The sequence below is a fragment of the Vipera ursinii genome (genome assembly GCF_947247035.1).
Source record: "Vipera ursinii genome assembly, chromosome: 4".
Lineage (NCBI taxonomy): Eukaryota > Metazoa > Chordata > Lepidosauria > Squamata > Viperidae > Vipera > Vipera ursinii.
The window spans coordinates 113,130,866-113,150,066 of record NC_139514.1 but is presented as its reverse complement, the minus strand read 5'-3'; positions in this window follow the sequence as shown (position 1 = coordinate 113,150,066).

The following is a 19,201-nucleotide window of genomic DNA, read 5'->3' as shown; positions in this document are numbered from 1 at the left end:
AAGTGGGAATTGAATAAATTTATTTTAAAAAAATGCCATTTTTTCCCATTCCATGTTATTTTATGTTATTTTATTTTAAAATCTCCTGCGCGTGGTTCGTTTTTAATACGTGCAACTCTTTGCAGCAGGGAAAGAACCATATTTTCCAGGGGCATCCAAGATATATGAAAACGGAAGAATCTGTCACAAAAATAATTTGAAACCTAATTAGAAAGTGAAAAATGATACAATACAAACCCATTCATCCCAAACTTTTTGAAAACAAGTGCTCAAAACTCTCTTTCTCTCATAATCTTTTTTTTTTCAAATCTCAAACTCTTTGCAAGTGTTAAAATTTCCTTGAAAAATAGACTGATTTCTCTGCTAACACTCCAATCATGTGTGTGTTTATTTATATATTTACTGTAGGAAATATTCTGATATATATTCTGGTTTACAAATAGCAGGATGTAGCATAATCTAAAGAGGCTGAACTAGGAAGGTAAACAAACAAAGATTGTAGAAGTTGATTAAGCGCAGTGTAGGAGCCATGTAGTGCAGTGGTTAGCGTGCAGTACTACAGTACTGCAGGCTACTTCTGCTGACTGCTGGCTGCCTGCAGTTTGGCAGTTTGAATCTCACTGGCTAAAGGTTGACTTAGCCTTCCATCCTTCTGAGGTTAGTAAAATGAGGACCCAGATTGTTGGGAGGGGGGCAAAATGCTGACACTATAAACTGCTTAGAGAGGTCTACAAAGCACTGAGCTATAAAGCACATTAAGAAAACCAAGATCATGACATCTGACCCTCTCAATTCCTGGCAAATAGATCGGGAAAAAATGGAGGTAGTGACAGATTTTATTTTCCTGGGCTCCAAGATCACTGCAGATGGGGACTGTAGCCAAGAAATTAAAAGACGCTTGCTCCTGGGGAGGAAAGCCATGACAAATCTAGACAGCACACTAAAAAGCAGAAACATCACCCTGCCAACAAAAGTGTGTATAGTCAAGGCTATGGTCTTCCCAGTTGCAATGTATGGCAGTGAAAGGTGGACCATAAAAAAGGCTGAGCGCCAAAGAATTGAGGCCTTTGAACTGTGGTGCTGGAGAAGACTCCTGCGAGTCCCTTGGACTGCAAGGCAATCAAACCGGTCAGTACTAGAGGAGATCAACCCTGACTGCTCTTTGGAAGGCCAGATCGTGAAGCTAAAACTCAAATACTTTGGCCACCTAATGAGAAGGAAGGACTCACTGGAGAAGAGCCTAATGCTGGGAAAGATTGAGGGCAAGAGAAGAAGGGGACAACAGAGAATGAGGTGGCTGGATGGAGTCACTGCAGCAGTAGGCGTGAGCTTAAATGGACTCCAGAAGATGGTAGAGCACAGGAAGGCCTGGAGGAACATTGTCCATAGGGTCGTGATGGGTCGGACACAACTTCGCAACTAACAACAACATAAAGCACAGAGCCGGAGGGAGGGGTCAAATGCCTCATCAGCCTCGATTCCCTTCATTCCCTCAAGAGATCTTGAATTCCTTTGGCTCATATCTCCTGCCAATTTGCTTTCACTGTTAGTAGTTCAGAGATCATTAGCATACAATAAACCCTACATTCAGTTGTACCTCCAATTTCCTGCACTTGACATGATCTTTCACCGTGTTTTATGTGGAGTGACCATTTCTGGGATACCATGATAAAAGATATGAGCATTTCAACTGAACCTCAGGCAGGGATAAATTAAAGCAGCGTCCTAAAATATACTTGACAGACACGGAAAAAAAACATTAGGCCTTTTATATCTGATGCTGTTTTTACTCTGCCTGACATGCATGGTAAGCAATATTAGTGGAGAAATGGGTCAGAAGTGGAGCTGACCTTCCACAGTGGAGGTGGAGAACTATCCACCTTAAAGATGTTATTCAACAAACAGCATTCAGCCAGCATGATCAGCATTGAGAGAAGCTGTATTTGGGGAGCCACAAGTTGTTGGCTGCTAGTCTATGCAAGAACTATTTGAAGTACCAAATATGCAACAACTATTTGAAGTACTAAAAATACTATGGAACATTTCTCCCCTCATCACTGAACTAAGTTCTCCCACTCCTTCTTAAGATTTCTCTCCAGCTCAAGTGCATCTCAAGATTTGAGAGTGTCTTGACTTACTTCAATAAATGACGTTAATATGGAGACAGTTGGTTGGGTCTGATTGGATGATGAGGCAGCTATAATGTGCTCCTGACCACTTTGCCTTGGCCATTAGCTGTTCAGATTCTTGTAAGAGAGTGTTACCATGCAACAAACCAGTATTTATTTAAACTGCTTTGGTCCCTGATTTCCTGCACTTGAAACAGGCCTGCTTAATACTCAGACGGGAACCTCCAGGCAAGGCCAAAATTTAAGAATAAAAGGAATGCTGAGGAAAAAGAGCCTTGGTGGAGCAGTGGGCTAATTCCTCCTTAAGTAACACCAGCTGCCTGCAATTAGTGCAGGTTCGCATCCCACCAGGCTCAAGGTTGACTCAGCCTTCCATCCTTCCGAGGTAGGTAAAATGAGGACCCAGATTGTTGGGGGCAATTAATTTAATTTAATTTAATTTATTGAGATTTTTATACCGCCCTTCTCCCAAAGGGACTCAGGGCGGTTCACAGGGCATAAATATAAACACCAATACAAACATTAAAAAATAATTAAATTAATGCCCAAGTTAAAACCAGAATACTAAAACAAACCAATAAAAAACCCAAGTACCCCCATCAGGCCAGACCCGCTAGTTCAAATAAATGGGTCTTCAACCCGCGACGGAAGGATCGGAGGTCTGATGCCATCCGGAGCTCGACCGGCAGTTGATTCCATAACGCCGGAGCACCCACAGAGAAGGCCCTCCCCCTGGGGGCCACCAGTCGACATTCCTTGACAGGAGGCACCCTGAGGAGGCCCTCTCTGTGGGCGCGCACAGGGCGGAGGGGAGTCGACGCCGGCAGCAGGTGGTCCTCGAGGTATCGCGACTTTGTAATAATGCCGCTTGGGGTGTGTGTGAAAGCCCTAATAAGCAGGCATATACATAGAATGAAGGCTACTACTAAGCTTGTAAGCCGCCCTGAGTCTTTGGAGAAGGGTCGGATATAAATGGAATTTTTTAAAAAAAGAAAAAGAAAAAAAAAGAATCCCAGAAGAAGACAAACTATTTCCATACTGAGGCCATATGAACCATATCTATGAAATTACCAGAAATGCTGAAGAAGGAATTTCCTTATTTCTAATGAAACATGACCCATGTTTTTCCAATTATGCTATTGATAGATCTCCTACGTGAAAAGAGGTCTTGGTAACATTCTTGTAACATTTAACTCTAATCCATCCACGTCTACTTGGTAGTAAGTTATGGTGTACTTAGCGAGATTAATTCTCAGATGAGAATTAGTTTCAAACCTATAGCTCTTGCTGCTTTTCGTTTTTCCTGGTGAACGATGTATTTGCGGAGTGGGGGGAACTGATGTAAAGATAAATAACATATGAATCAGCCATCAGCCTCAGGCCCACATCAAAGTGTTATTCATGTTCTTGATGATTTAGATAATCTCACCTGCCCACTTTTTTTTTTTGATTCCCCCCTTTCTTCCTTAACAAGGGATATGTTAATTTCTTAAAGGTCATGAATCACCACTGTTAGAACAATATTAAACTTTTATGGCTGCATGAAATTTTAAGTAGGATGTTCTCAATCATCCCTCTGTAGAAAGAGGTCAAGACAGAGGAAGGAATATGTGCTTTTCTCATGCGACGCAGGGGCTGCTGTGCCCACTTCACCAGTTTCTCGCTGTTGAGCGACCAAGCCAGGCCTACTAGTGAAATGAACTTTTGTTAGTCAAGGACTACCTGTACTTAAAGGAATGCGGTGGCTCAGTGGGTTAGGACGCTCAGCTTGTCGATCAGAAGGTCGGCAGTTTGGCGGGTCGAATCCTGAGTGCCACGTAACAGAGTGAGCGCCTGTTACTCGTCCCAGCTTCTGCCAACCTAGCAGTTCGAAAGCACGTAAAAATGCAAATAGAAAAATAGGCACCACTATGGTGGGAAGGTAACAGCGTTCCGTGCGCCTTTGGCGTCTAGTCATGCCAGCCACATGACCACAGAGACGTCCTCGGACAAGCACTGGCTCTTCGGCTTTGAAACGGAGATGAGCACCAGCCCCTAGAGTTGGAAATGACTAGCACGCATGTGCGGGGGAACCTTTACCTTTACTTAGACTTCATAGGATGTCTTTTTTGGGGGGGCGGTGTAGGCGTACCTACATTCTGGTTCAAATTAGAATTCCTGGTTTGTTTCGCATTTGGGACCTACCTTCCGAGGGAGCCACCGATGAATTCAACGCTAGAAAAAAAGTATGATGCAACCAGAAAACTGACTAGGATGGAGAAAAAGGATTGCGGCTTCATTTAGATGGCAAGAACATCCTTGTGCCTGTTTTGATGATAGCCTTGGTGAATGTGCCCTTGCAGCTTATATTTGGATATGTGAGTTTTCTAACCTTGCAGAGTTAATTTCAAGAAAGTTAGAGGCAAAATTCCCAAGTTGGATCTGTGGAGAATTGAAAAGCGGGAGTCTATGTTAGCTCAGCTTATCAAAACAGAAGGGTTGCATCTGGTAGCAGGAGGATCTGATTGTCCAGAGAGATCCGGCAAATAAATAACTAAATTCAAATGTTGATAAATGGGATTTCTGGCCCCCTCGTCCCAAATGGCTTTGTTCAGATGTGTACTTTCTGATAAAACTGTTAACTTGAATGGCTGATTCTCTCCTCTTCTTTCCCAAGTCCTCTCCTCATGTCTTTCCATAGCACACCCAGACATCCAAAGGATGCAAGACACCTTGACTTAAACACAATCGAACCCAAGCTTTCTGTCGCTAAGCAAGACAGTTGTTAAGTGACTTTTGCCCCATTTTATGACCTTTCTTAGCATAGTCATTAAGTGAATCACAGCAGTTTGGTTAAGTTAGTAACGTGGTTGTTCAGCGGCTTCCTCATTGACTTTGCTTGTCAGAAGGTTGCAAGCCATGATGACATGACATTGCAACCGTCATAAATGTGAATCAGTTGTCCGAATTTGGGTCACGTGAAAGTGGGGACATTGAAATGGTTGTGTGAAAAATGGCCATAAATCATTTTTCTCAGTGCTGTTGTAACTTTGAACCATCACTAAATAGGGGAGACATGATAGCAGTATTCCAGTATCTGAGGGACTATCACAAGTAGGGGGCCAGGTTGTTCACCAGAGCACCAGAGGGAAGGATGAGAAACAATGGTTGGAAACTGATCAGAGAGAGAAGCAACCTGGAATTGAGGAGAAACTTCGTGACAGTGAGGACGATCGACCAGTAGAACAGTTTGCCACCAGAAATCGTGGGCGCTCCATCGCTGGAAGTTTTTAAAAAGAGACTGGACAATCATCTGTCTGAGATGGTATAGGTCTTCATGGTTGACTGGGGGACTGGACTAGAAGACCTCTAAGGTCCCTTCCTATTCTATTCTATTCTATTCCATTCCATTCCATTCCATTCCATTCCATTCCATTCCATTCCATTCCATTCCATTCTATTCTATTCTATTCTATTCTATTCTATTCTATTCTATTCTATTCTATTCTATTCTATTCTATTCTATTCTATTCTATTCTATTCTATTCTATTCTATTCTAAATGAGCTGGTATAAATCGTGGGCGCTCCATCGCTGGAAGTTTTTAAAAAGAGACTGGACAATCATCTGTCTGAGATGGTATAGGTCCTCATGCTTGACTGGGGGACTGGACTAGACAACCTCTAAGGTCCCTTCCAGTTCTATTCTATTCTATTCTATTCTATTCTATTCTATTCTATTCTATTCTATTCTATTCTATTCTATTCTATTCTATTCTATTCTATTCTATTCTATTCTATTCTATTCTATTCTATTCTATTCTAAATGAGCTGGTGTAAATCAAGGATTACCGTCACCCTAAAAAGATGTGGATTCAGACAGTGGCGGGATTCAAATATGTGAACAACCGGTTCTCTGTGTGGATGCTGGATTCTGGGCCTGGGCAACAACAAAAAAATAGCTACCGGTTCTGCTGAACTGGTGCAAACTGGCTGAATCCCACCACTGCATTCAGGCTCTTCCATTGTTGTTGCAATCACCCAAATGATCAAGAAGTGGAGAAGTCCCCAAATGGTGATCATGGTCCACCAGCCATGGAAGAAGATCTGCAGAGACTGGTTGCCTTCATTCCTTGGCCCTCATTCCATTCCATTCCATTCCATTCCATTCCATTCCATTCCATTCTATTCTATTCTATTCTATTCTATTCTATTCTATTCTATTCTATTCTATTCTATTCTATTCTATTCTATTCTATTCTATTCTTCTATTCTTCTATTCTATTCTATTCTATTCTATTCTATTCTATTCTATTCTATTCTATTCTATTCTATTCTATTCTATTCTATTCTATTCTATTCTAAATGAGCTGGTATAAATCGTGGGTGCTCCATCGCTGGAAGTTTTTAAAAAGAGACTGGACAATCATCTGTCTGAGATGGTATAGGTCCTCATGCTTGACTGGGGGACTGGACTAGACGACCTCTAAGGTCCCTTCCAGTTCTATTCTATTCTATTCTATTCTATTCTATTCTATTCTATTCTATTCTATTCTATTCTATTCTATTCTATTCTATTCTATTCTATTCTATTCTATTCTATTCTATTCTAAATGAGCTGGTGTAAATCAAGGATTACCGTCACCCTAAAAAGATGTGGATTCAGACAGTGGCGGGATTCAAATATGTGAACAACCGGTTCTCTGTGTGGATGCTGGATTCTGGGCCTGGGCAAAAAAAAAAATAGCTACCGGTTCTGCTGAACTGGTGCAAACTGGCTGAATCCCACCACTGCATTCAGGCTCTTCCATTGTTGTTGCAATCACCCAAATGATCAAGAAGTGGAGAAGTCCCCAAATGGTGATCATGGTCCACCAGCCATGGAAGAAGATCTGCAGAGACTGGTTGCCTTCATTCCTTGGCCCTCATTCCATTCCATTCCATTCCATTCCATTCCATTCCATTCCATTCCATTCCATTCCATTCCATTCTATTCTATTCTATTCTATTCTATTCTATTCTATTCTATTCTATTCTATTCTATTCTTCTATTCTTCTATTCTATTCTATTCTATTCTTCTATTCTATTCTATTCTATTCTATTCTATTCTATTCTATTCTATTCTATTCTATTCTATTCTATTCTATTCTATTCTATTCTATTCTTCTATTCTTCTATTCTATTCTATTCTATTCTATTCTATTCTATTCTATTCTATTCTATTCTATTCTATTCTATTCTATTCTATTCTATTCTATTCTATTCTATTCTATTCTATTCTAAATGAGCTGGTATAAATCGTGGGTGCTCCATCGCTGGAAGTTTTTAAAAAGAGACTGGACAATCATCTGTCTGAGATGGTATAGGTCCTCATGCTTGACTGGGGGACTGGACTAGACGACCTCTAAGGTCCCTTCCAGTTCTATTCTATTCTATTCTATTCTTCTATTCTATTCTATTCTATTCTATTCTATTCTATTCTATTCTATTCTATTCTATTCTATTCTATTCTATTCTATTCTATTCTATTCTATTCTATTCTATTCTATTCTATTCTATTCTATTCTATTCTAAATGAGCTGGTGTAAATCAAGGATTACCGTCACCCTAAAAAGATGTGGATTCAGACAGTGGCGGGATTCAAATATGTGAACAACCGATTCTCTGTGTGGATGCTGGATTCTGGGCCTGGGCAAAAAAAAAAATAGCTACCGGTTCTGCTGAACTGGTGCAAACTGGCTGAATCCCACCACTGCATTCAGGCTCTTCCATTGTTGTTGCAATCACCCAAATGATCAAGAAGTGGAGAAGTCCCCAAATGGTGATCATGGTCCACCAGCCATGGAAGAAGATCTGCAGAGACTGGTTGCCTTCATTCCTTGGCCCTCATTAACTCTGGCAGCAGGAAGAACTATTACTTTCCCCCAATACCTAACCTTCTTATTAAATGTGGATTAACGTTTATGAAATAAATGGGGGGGGAGAGAACAATTTGAAAGACCATTGATTTCTCTGCCATGCAGTAAAAGCTCAAAATTAGCATCATTTTGCTGACAAATTTCTCGTAGTAAGGAATCAAATTGCCTCGTGCCAACCCATTGGCATTTCCGCATTTCCTATGTTTTCCCCATTCCTTTTTTATTTCATTTCATAATTTATATTTTTATTCTAGGGTGGGTTATTTTTTATCAAAATGTGATTTGAATGTGCCATACAATAAATACATAATACATTCAGTTGAAAAGAAACAAAGAACAGGTGATCAGCCAGTGTCAACTACGTTTGTGGGGTACTAATCCATATACATGAGTAATATTAGGTGCATCTTGAGGAATGGATAAAACTAGGCTGCGATTATGTAAATCACCTGCAGCGTTAGACTATCACCAGGGGCAAAATTAAGGAGTCGAGTGGCAGGACAGCTGTAATGTGTGCAGAAGAATTCTGCTTAAATTTCAACTTTATTACAAGAAAGCTGGGAACATTTCTGCAGTTTCTAGTCCATATTATCAACCAAGGGCCAGTTGTAGCAATGAGTCAATTTCCTGTGTTTCCTTGATGGAATTCCAGTTTAAGATGCTATCTTTTATATATACACTAGGCATGTCTTCAGGCAAGTCTCACTCAACAGATTAAGAAAGTCTCATATTAAAAGTGTTCAGAGATAATCAAATAAATTTTATATGCACACTGCTTTATCTGATGCAGACACTAAGATAAGGTTCACTGTAGTAAAATTCTCCATAATTGAAACTGGGCATTTACCAGAACTTACTTACTTTCTTTCTTTCTTTCTTTCTTTCTTTCTTTCTTTCTTTCTTTCTTTCTTTCTTTCTTTCTTTCTTTCTTTCCTTCCTTCCTTCCTCTCTCTCTCCTTTCTTTCTTTCTTTCTTTCTTTCTTTCTTTCTTTCTTTCTTTCTTTCTTTCTTTCTTTCCTTCCTTCCTTCCTTCCTTCCTTCCTCTCTCTCTCTCTCTTCTTTCTTTCTTTCTTTCTTTCTTTCTTTCTTTCTTTCTTTCTTTCTTTCTTTCTTTCTTTCTTTCTTTCTTTCTTTCTTTCCTTCCTTCCTTCCTTCCTCTCTCTCTCCTTTCTTTCTTTCTTTCTTTCTTTCTTTCTTTCTTTCTTTCTTTCTTTCTTTCCTTCCTTCCTTCCTTCCTTCCTTCCTTCCTCTCTCTCTCTCTCTCTTCTTTCTTTCTTTCTTTCTTTCTTTCTTTCTTTCTTTCTTTCTTTCTTTCTTTCTTTCTTTCTTTCTTTCTTTCTTTCTTTCTTTCTTTCTTTCTTGTCCTAGTGAGCAGGCATTTTTATACAGGGCATCCCATTATTGTTATTAATTAATATTATTATTGATTTATTTCAAATTTTGATTTCCCTGTTACTTCTAGCCTGTCTCAGCATATTACACATTAAACATAAATACTTTCTTGTTTACTACCTGGCATATGTCCTTAGGATGTTCTGCAGCTGTTAGTAACAGTACTGTACTGTGATCATAAAAAATAAAGCTGATTATGGCACCTGTGCTACCCTTCATCTCCTGAACTGGAATTGCTTTGTCTATACCATTAATTAACCAGGGTGAAGCTTTGATCTTGTTGTTTTACAAGTGACCTCTCTATGCACTTCCTTGCTTGTCTTTGACTGGTTCTTTTTTTCCAGTAGACTAAACACAACTAGTGTTTCCTAACATTTACCCTCCCTAGGCTGGAAATGTTTCTTCTCTTTCCCACTAGCTCTTTGCGTGCGTGCTAGAATACCCAGAACTAGAAACAAAAGAAGGAAGGAGTTTCTCTGTTAGATAAGGAGCGTGCTGTCTTACTGGTGGGCCCTATCTAACAAAATGAAATTCAGCGTAGAGAAAAGTAAAGTCTTACACTTAGGCCAGTGGTGGCGAACCTTTTAGAGACCAAGTGCCCAAACTGCAACCCCAAACCCACTTATCTATCGCTGGGTGCCAGGTGGGCGTGGCCCACTGGGTAGGTGTGGCTGTGATGGTCATGTAAGATTGGGTGGGTGTGGCCAAAGTGGATGTGGTCACCTCAAGGTTGCTCGTGGGGAGGGACACCTGTGTGGGGTGGGCAGGGTTGGGAGAGCTCCAGGAGGACTCTGGCAGGTGGGGCGGTAGGCAGGAGACTCATCCTGTGGGGTGAGGCGAGGCAGGCTGGGGGTGCCATTGTCATGGGGCAAGGCAAAGGCTGGAGCAGCTGGTGCCTGACACCATCAGCCCCGGCACACAGAGGCCAGCAAGCACATGGGGGCCAACGGTGTCCGTCAGTAGCCACAGCCTGCCGGCCCCTCGACAGGCACACTCTGGGACTCCGCAGCCCGTTTCTAGCAGTTCAAAGAAGCTGCCTCCGAGATGGATGGTCAGCCAACAGCTGAGGAGGGGATGCAGTGGGTCGTGCCTAGGAAAAGGAGAGCATGCAAGGCCAGGAGGGATGTGGAGGGGAGAGGGAAACCAGCCATGCCCGGATGCATTCAGCCATGTGGTACCTCGCCAAATTAGCAGGTGGCTGGTTGAAGAGAGACAGTTGCCACCTCTGGGGCATGGCACCAATGCCCACAGAGAGGGCTCTGAGTGCCGCCTCTGGCACCCGTGCCATAGGTACATCACCACTGACGTAGGCAATAAAAAGCAAAAGTACATGTATAGATTGGATGAAACCAGGCTTAATAGCAGTGACTGTGAGAGGGATCTTGGAGTCTGAGATGATAATTCAATTAAATAGGAGCCAACAGTGTGCGGCGGCAGACAAAGAAAGCCAATGCAATCCTAAATTGCATTAACAGGGGGATTCAATCAAGATCATGTGAGGTACTAATACCACTCTACAAAGCCTTAGTAAGACCACACCTAGAATACTGCAATCAGTTTTGGTCTCCACACTATAAAAAAATGTTGAAATTCTGGAGAGAGTGCAGAGAAGAGCAACAAGGATGATTAGGGGACTGGAGGCTAAAACATATGAAGAACGGTTACAGCAACTGTGCATGGCTAGTCTAGTGAAGAGGAGGACCTGGGGAGACATGATAGCAGTCTTCCAATATTTGAGGAGCTGTCATAGAGTGGAGGGGTTTCCAAAGCATCTGAAGCCCAGACAAGGAATAGTGGGTGGAAACTGATCAAGGAGAGAAGCAACCTGGAAATAAGGAGAAATTTTCTGACAATGAGAATAATCAACCAATGTAACAGACTGCCTTCAGATGTTGTTGGTGCTTCATCACTGGAGGCTTTCAAGAAGAGACTGGACTGCCACTAGTCAGAAATGGTGTAGGGGCTACTGCTTGGGCAGGGGGTTGGACTAGATGACCTATAAGGTCCCTTCCAACTCTGTTATTCTATTCTATTCTATTCTATTCTATTCTATTCTATTCTATTCTATTCTATTCTATTCTATTCTATTCTATTCTATTCTATTCTATTCTATTCTATTCTATTCTATATTGCCATTCTATATTGCTATTCTATTCTATTCTATTCTATTCTATTCTATTCTATTCTATTCTATTCTATTCTATTCTATTCTATTCTATTCTATTCTATTCTATTCTATTCTATTCTATTCTATTCTCAGGAAAATGAGATCTGCCTGCTTGGCAGTCATGGAGACTTGGCTTTCTAATGTTTTCTTTTTAAGTCAAAGCCGTTGAAGCTGGTATATCAGGGAAATAAAAGGCTGCATGAGCAAGGGAAGTAGCCTTGGTGGAGCAGTGGGCTAATGCCTCCTTAAGTAACACCAGCTGCCTGCAATTAGTGCAGGTTCGAGTCCCACCAGGCTCAAGGTTGACTCAGCCTTCCATCCTTCCGAGGTAGGTAAAATGAGGACCCAGATTGTTGGGGGCAATTAAGCTGACTTTGTAATAATGCCGCTTGGGGGGGGAAGCCCTAATAAGCAGGCATATGCATAGAATGAAGGCTATTGCTAAGCACATTGATTTGTGCTTTAAATTGTAAGCCGCCCTGAGTCTTCGGAGAAGGGCGGGATATAAATGGGATTAAAAAAATCTTCTACAGTAGCTTTATGAATGGACCTAGCCTTTGAAATGGACCTAGCATTTTTGAAACCCAGCCAAGTCTTTCACTTGGAACTGGAGAAAAAAAAGGAGAATCAAGACCCTGCAATGAATTAACTCCATGGAGAAGGAAAGGGAATAGGAAAGGAAACAAAGCTGTTGAGGACCTGCGGGAAAAGTACTGATTCATAGAAGAGGTATCCTTCCAGGAAAGGGGATGTGGGGTTAAATTTACAGATGTTTCAAAGATTTCATAAATGAAAGAAAACCCCCACATTTTTCACATGAAGATAGAGACATGACCGAGAAGCCAAGCCAATAAAAATCATCATCATCATCATCATCATCATCATCATTCATAATGAAGAACTTCATCCAAATGAAAACCCTGGAACAATTATTAACATTTGTAATTATGTTTAAGCCAGACTTTCAGCCCATTTTATATCAGATGTAAAGCTGTGGGCATGAATGACGTGTAAGCTGTTATAGATGTCCAGATGTTTTGACAAAATCTTTATGGTGACTTTGGAACTGTGCATATATTCTGCATTGCTATACTCTGTTTGCTGCAGTATGGCTTGAAAGATGCCAATCTATATCTGGTCCAAGTCCATTTAGGAATCTTACAGGATGCTTTATATCCTTCACTTAGGGAGCCCTGCTGGCACAGCAGTTAGAATGCAGTATTGCAGGTTGACTCTGCCCACTGCCAGCAGTTCGATTCTCACTGGTTCAGAGTTGACTCAGCCTTCCATCATTCCAAGGTTGATAAAATGAGGACCCAGATTGTTGGGGGAAATATGTTGCCTGCTTACAGAGGGCTATAAAGCACTGTGAACTGGTGTATAAGTCCAAGTGCTATTGCTATTGCTAATACTTGTTTTAACTCTTAAAAAGTCTTCTAGGGCAGTACGGTGGCAATATTCTCCACCTCCAGAGATCTTTAGACCTTCAAGGCATGGACAAGGACAACTAAGACACAATTTTTTAAAGCATTTTATACCTCCAATCTCCTCTTCCTCCTTTATATGGAAAGTGATGCCTCTTGCAATGTCCTTCAACCTGAAGAACATTAAGCAGCAGCTTAAGTTGAAAGATGATTGTGTGCAATCTGCCTTGGGCACCTTAGAGAATTGAGCAAAATGCCCTTAAAGAAAATTTTAGCCTTCCATTTCCCCCACCCCGTATACTTTATTTATTCATTTACTTTTTTAAAAAATAAATGAAGTTATAAGCATTCATTTAAAAAAAAGCATGTCATTAACATAAGAAAAAAGTATTGACCCCCCCCACCCCCAACAGTGATTAGGCCATTTGTTAAATGCCGTTAGTCTTTCTGCTAACAACCCACAATTTTCAGTTAACAACCACAACAGGGACAGAATTGTAGCCATTAAGTGATAGCAATAGCACTTAGACTTACAGTATATGCCACTTCACAGTGCTTTTACAGCCCTCTCTAAGCGGTTTACAGAGTCAGCCTGTTGCCCCCAACAATTTGGGTCCTCATTTTACTGACCTCGGAAGGATGGAAGGCTGAGTCAACCTTGGGCCAGTGAGAATCGAACTGCTGGCAGTCAGCAGAAGTAGGCTGCAGTATTGCATTCTAACCACTGTGCCATCTCAGCTCACGCATGCAGTCACAATCCTTGTAAAGTCAAGGATTACCTATAAATTGCTACCTATGACATGGGCAGATGAAATAGTGAAGCTATGAAGGTTACAAACCAGCCACAACATTCCCCCAAAACTCAGAATCTGATTATATCGCTTATTACTATAGACTGATGAAAGAAGTTGATGACCCAACAAATAATCTAATTTAGATATGGAGTGAAACAAATGTGCAGGAAACTAATCAAGGAGAATTTCCTCATGGAATTCAGGAGAAACTCCCTACCAATGAAAAGAATTAACCAGTGGAACGGCTTGCCGTCAGAAGTTGTGGGTGCCCCAATACTGGAGTTTTTTAAGAAAAGACTCGACAGCCACTTGTCTGAAATGGCATAGGGTCTCCTGCTTGAGCAATGAGTTTGACCAGAAGACCTTCAAGGTCCCTTCTGGCTCTATTATGATTGATTCAAAGTGAATTTTTTGCAACTTACAAGAGTTAGGAATTTACATAAGGTTAATTCAACTGAAAACTTCAAGTTAGCTGTTCCATTCATTTGCGAGACATTTTGTAATGATTAAGAAGCCCAGCTATTATACAATAATAATAATAACGATAAAAGGAGATGTCAGGAATAGGAAGAATTTTAAACAAGCCTTCCCAAAGTTAATCCTCACTCTGTGGACTGGAGTAATGCTTCCCCGAGATCCATTCCAAGTAATCTGTTGGAAGAATCTTAAAAATACCCTGAAATGAAATATTCTCACCAATGTACTTTATTTTCCATGCCTTCACTTTTTAAACGTGATGAAACCATCTGCTGAAAAGGTGAGATTCACAGTGTAAGCGACATTTTCTGCCTTCATCAGCCTTATCATACAATTCCCTATGTTTTGTGTCTGCCACCCAAAAAAGAGTTTCAGAAAAGGAATTCGTCATTTCACTAGTAAATGATTGAAAAGAAGAAAAGCAACACCTCCCAAAGCGACATCTTACAATAAAAGTTGGCAATGTTCATTCTCAATGACCCTTTTGCATATTGCAAGCATCCTACTTACCAAATTCAAACACACACACACACAAAGTTAGCAAAGCTGACAATTTCTGGTGGGACATTTTCTTCTCAATGTTTTACAATTCTAAGGTGTAATATGATTTTTTCCCTATGGCCCATTGAAAACAAACAAACACAAAGCCTTAACAATGCTTGCTTCTGCTCCTGAGTAACATCATTAATGGCACCGTTGCAAGCCATGAAGCGCCCATAGGAAAGATTGACATTTCTGTGGAACAAATTTATGGGTCACGCAGTTTTGTAAACATGTTTGAGTGTGTCCCTTCGTCTTATCCTTGATTCCTGACAACTACCTGGAAATGTCCCTGTAGTTTTCTTGGCAAGATTTTCAAAAGTGATTTGCCTACATCAACCAACTTGCATGGTGCCTAAGACAGGATTAGAACTCATAACTACTTAGTTTCTACTCTGGTGATTTAACCACTGCAAAATACTGCTCTTTTGTAGACAAGTGCTGTGATAGATCAATCTATATACTACCAAAAGTTTTAATGTAATGTCTATTGGTATATCATAGGGCAACCATTTTGAACAAAGGTATTACAAATGGGCTAGCTTACAGAATGTGTCCAAAATCCAGGAAACATGACTCCCAAGGAAATAAAACTTGGGAAAGTTATAACTAATTTGATGTTACTGGTGGGTTGCTGTATTCCTGGGGTATTGTTGCGGTCATGTGATTGACATTTTTGACATTCCATGACAGTTTCCCAGCCAATCTTTCAATCCTTTGCACCCTTCCCTACTGCCACCCACTTACATTCCTTCAGGGCAGGGCAGGGCAGGGCAGGGCAGGGGAGGGGAGGGGATGGGAGGGAAGGGAAGGGAGATTTGCAATGGATCCTGCCACGATCTCAGAAAGATACTCAGTGGGGAAGCCAGCAGAAGTTGGAAGTCATTCCTACTGCTTTTTTTCTTACCCTTGGTCATTCTGTTTCTCTGTTAGGTATGGAAATATATCTGAAACAATGTCCCAATAGGACGGGGGTTCTCTAGTTGGTTTCTAAGATGCCATAATCCATTTCATCCCTATTTAATAATCATAGAACAGGAAATTACACTAAGATGCAATTGAGTATCTGGTGTCTCTTGTTCTGAAGCATTAGGTTGAGCCCTTTCTCTTTTGCTCGAATGAACATTTTGTATGAACATGTATGTCATCTCTCCTTGCAAAACAGCACTGAAAGCCATCAAAGTGGCATCTTTGTTGCTCCACAGTGGCTCTGTTGCAGAACGTAAGTGCCGTGACCTTTCCTTTGCAGAATCACTTCAAAACGGTCTTTTTCAAAGACTTCCTTGAAGCAAAGCCTCAAGACTACAGTATATATATATATATATGTCATATGTTAACTCTTAGATTACCTTGCTAGGCCCCAAACATGGGGCAAATCTTTATTTCCTGTTTTCAGCCTTATCTCAAAAGCCATCGAACAGGCTGTAGTCACACCGGACAGTTCATATAAAATATATGAACTGTCCGGTGTGACTACAGCCTGTTCGATGGCCTTTGAGATAAGGCTGAAAACAGGAAATAAAGAAATATATGAACTGTCCGGTGTGACTACAGCCTGTTCGATGGCCTTTGAGATAAGGCTGAAAAAAGGAAATAAAGATTTGCCCCATGTTTGGGGCCTACCAAGGTAATCTAAGAGTTAACATATGACACATATTTCTCCCCTTGCAAAAAGCTAACAAAGCGAGAGAGAACCTGTGGCTCAAGAAGTAAAAACACTGCCTAACGTGCAAGCAGCCCAGGTTCGAATCTCAGAAGGGTATGACTGACTGATGAAGACTAATGAGTCAGAAATGCATATCAGCCTCCCTAAATTCTTTGTTAGTAATTTACACACATATATATATTTACTTTTGCTTTCTTTGGGGATATTTTTTCAGTTTCACAATAAAGTTTATTATCTTACCGGTGTTCTTCTACTATGAAGTTCTGAATCTGCTTGAGATAATCCAGCAGTAATTAATCAACCTCTTTCAGCAGAAAAGAAAATTTGGATCATTGGACAATATTCAGATGGGTATTTTCTAGTCCCAGTGTTGCTAGGTGCTTTACCCCTTGAGAGGCAAAGAACAGCATTGTCGAGAACAATTTGATCTACCCAATGATCAAGATCCAGAATCCACAATCTAGTGTGGTTTGAGTAAAGTTCTTCAACTTCCAGAGATTTGCCAAGAAAGAGACAGATAATTCCGATAAATTTTTGATGCTGCGTCGATCAATAAGATTCACAGTAGAAGATCAGTCTTTCTTATAACTATTTAGCTTTGGGTAGTCTTTCTGGTCCTAGAATGAACCTCACCAAAAAATATCACTTGAAGTCAAGCTTACCAAAGAGAGGCTGTCATGTTTGGGTCATGTCACAAGAGCTGACTCGTTCAAAAAAGTCAATCATGCTGGGAGTGATCAATGGAAAAAAGAGAAGGGGCCTCTCTTTCGCCTGGTGCGCCAGTTCTTTCTCTCTTTTGCCTGGTGCGCCAGTTTCGCCTGGTGCTCCAGTTGCGGCCCTATCTAAGCCGGGATGATTTATGCACGGTCACTCATGCGCTCGTGACCTCTCGTCTGGACTACTGCAGTGCTCTCTACATGGGGCTGCCCTTGAGGACCACCCAGAAGCTCCAGCTGGTACAGAATGCAGCCGCGAGAGTTGTGTTGGGAGTCTCCCGATACTCCCACGTTACACCTTTGCTCCGTGAGCTGCATTGGTTACCAGTTGTCTTCCGGGTGAGATTCAAGGTACTAGTAATGGTGTTCAAAGCCCTACATGGCAGGGGGCCGGAGTACCTCAGAGAACACCTGCTGCCAGCATCAATCTCCCTGCGCCCTGTGCGTTCCCACAGAGAGGGTCTCTTCAGGGTGCCACCGATCAAAGAATGTCGATTGGTGGCCCCCAGGGGGAGATCCTTCTCTGTGGGTGCTCCGGAACTATGGAATCAGTTACCGGTAGAGCTCCGGATGGCGCCCGATCTTCGCTCCTTTCGTCGCGATCTCAAGACGTTTTTGTTTGTACAAGCCAGCCTAGCCTGATGGGGGATTGGTGGAGTTTTTTATTCTTGTATTCTTAATATTGTATCTTTGGGGTTTTATAATTGTAATATATCAATTGTTTTAAAATCGGGCAATTATTTAATTTCCTTTTAATATTTGTAACTTTGTATTTTATTCTTGCCCTGTGAACTGCCCTGAGTCCTCAGGGAGAAGGGCGGTATAGAAATATTATTAAATTAAATTAAATTAAATTAAAATATTATGCCCGATATATACAGTAATTAAAAAACCATGTTAAAACCCCAACCCCTAACCCATCAAACCAGGCCAGATTGCTCAAATCAATAAGTTTTTAGATCCCGCCGGATGGAGCGAAGGTCTGGGGCCATCCGGAGCTCGACCGGCAAGCGGTTCCACAGGTCTGGCGCTCCCACAGAGAACGCTCTCCCCCTAAGGGCCACCAATCAACATTCTTTGATCGGAGGCACCCTGAGGAGGCCCTCTCTGTGGGAGCGCACTGGATGGAGGGAAGTTGATGCCGGCCGCAGGTGTTGCCGTAGGACATGGCTGAATGGCTGATGACAAGCCTCTCTTTTCTCAAGCATGTGGCTTTAGATTCACTAGCTCATCATCCCCTTTTCTTGAGGAGGGAGAAACAATTGCAAGGCAAAGGGGCAGTTGATCTCACTGGGTTCCCTGAGTTGCAAGGAACTAGAAACCTCCAGTCCGAGAATCTGATTTTACAACATAATCTATCGTATATTATGATATTCCCTTATTCTTGCTCTAAGTATAGTGCTCTTCATCTAGGACAATTTGGAGAGAATAAACCACTATATGCATGCTCATTAGAGATGTAACAATGGGACTTAACCAGTGGTGGGATTCAAATATGTGAACAACCAGTTCCCTGTGTGGATGCCGCTTCTGGAAGTCCGTTCTGGGTCTGGGCAACAAAACATTAGCTACTTTCCATTGCAAAGCAATACAGGAATATTCCATGGCACAATTAAATCTGGAGAATTAGCATAGAAGCCCCAGATACCAGATTCCAATTGTGTGTGTGTGTGTGTGTGTGTGTGTGTGTGTGTGTGTGTTGTGCGTGTTAGCTTGAGAATGATCCAGGATGTTGCCCAGTCCTTTAGAAGAAAGATACAGTAGAAAAAAAATCTGAACGAGGCTTTCAAAATTAGTCTAAATAATTAGTGCAGGGAGCCATAGCCCCAGAGAAGCAGGACATGACCTTTAGGACATAATAGGATTAACCCACCGCCATTAGAATAGCAAAAAGGCACAATTAAGCTCAGGTCAAAGTACAAAGCCACAGGAACAGGAAGAACCTCGGAGGACATTGCACAGGAGCAGGAAGAACCTCAAATATAAAGCCTAAAGATGGT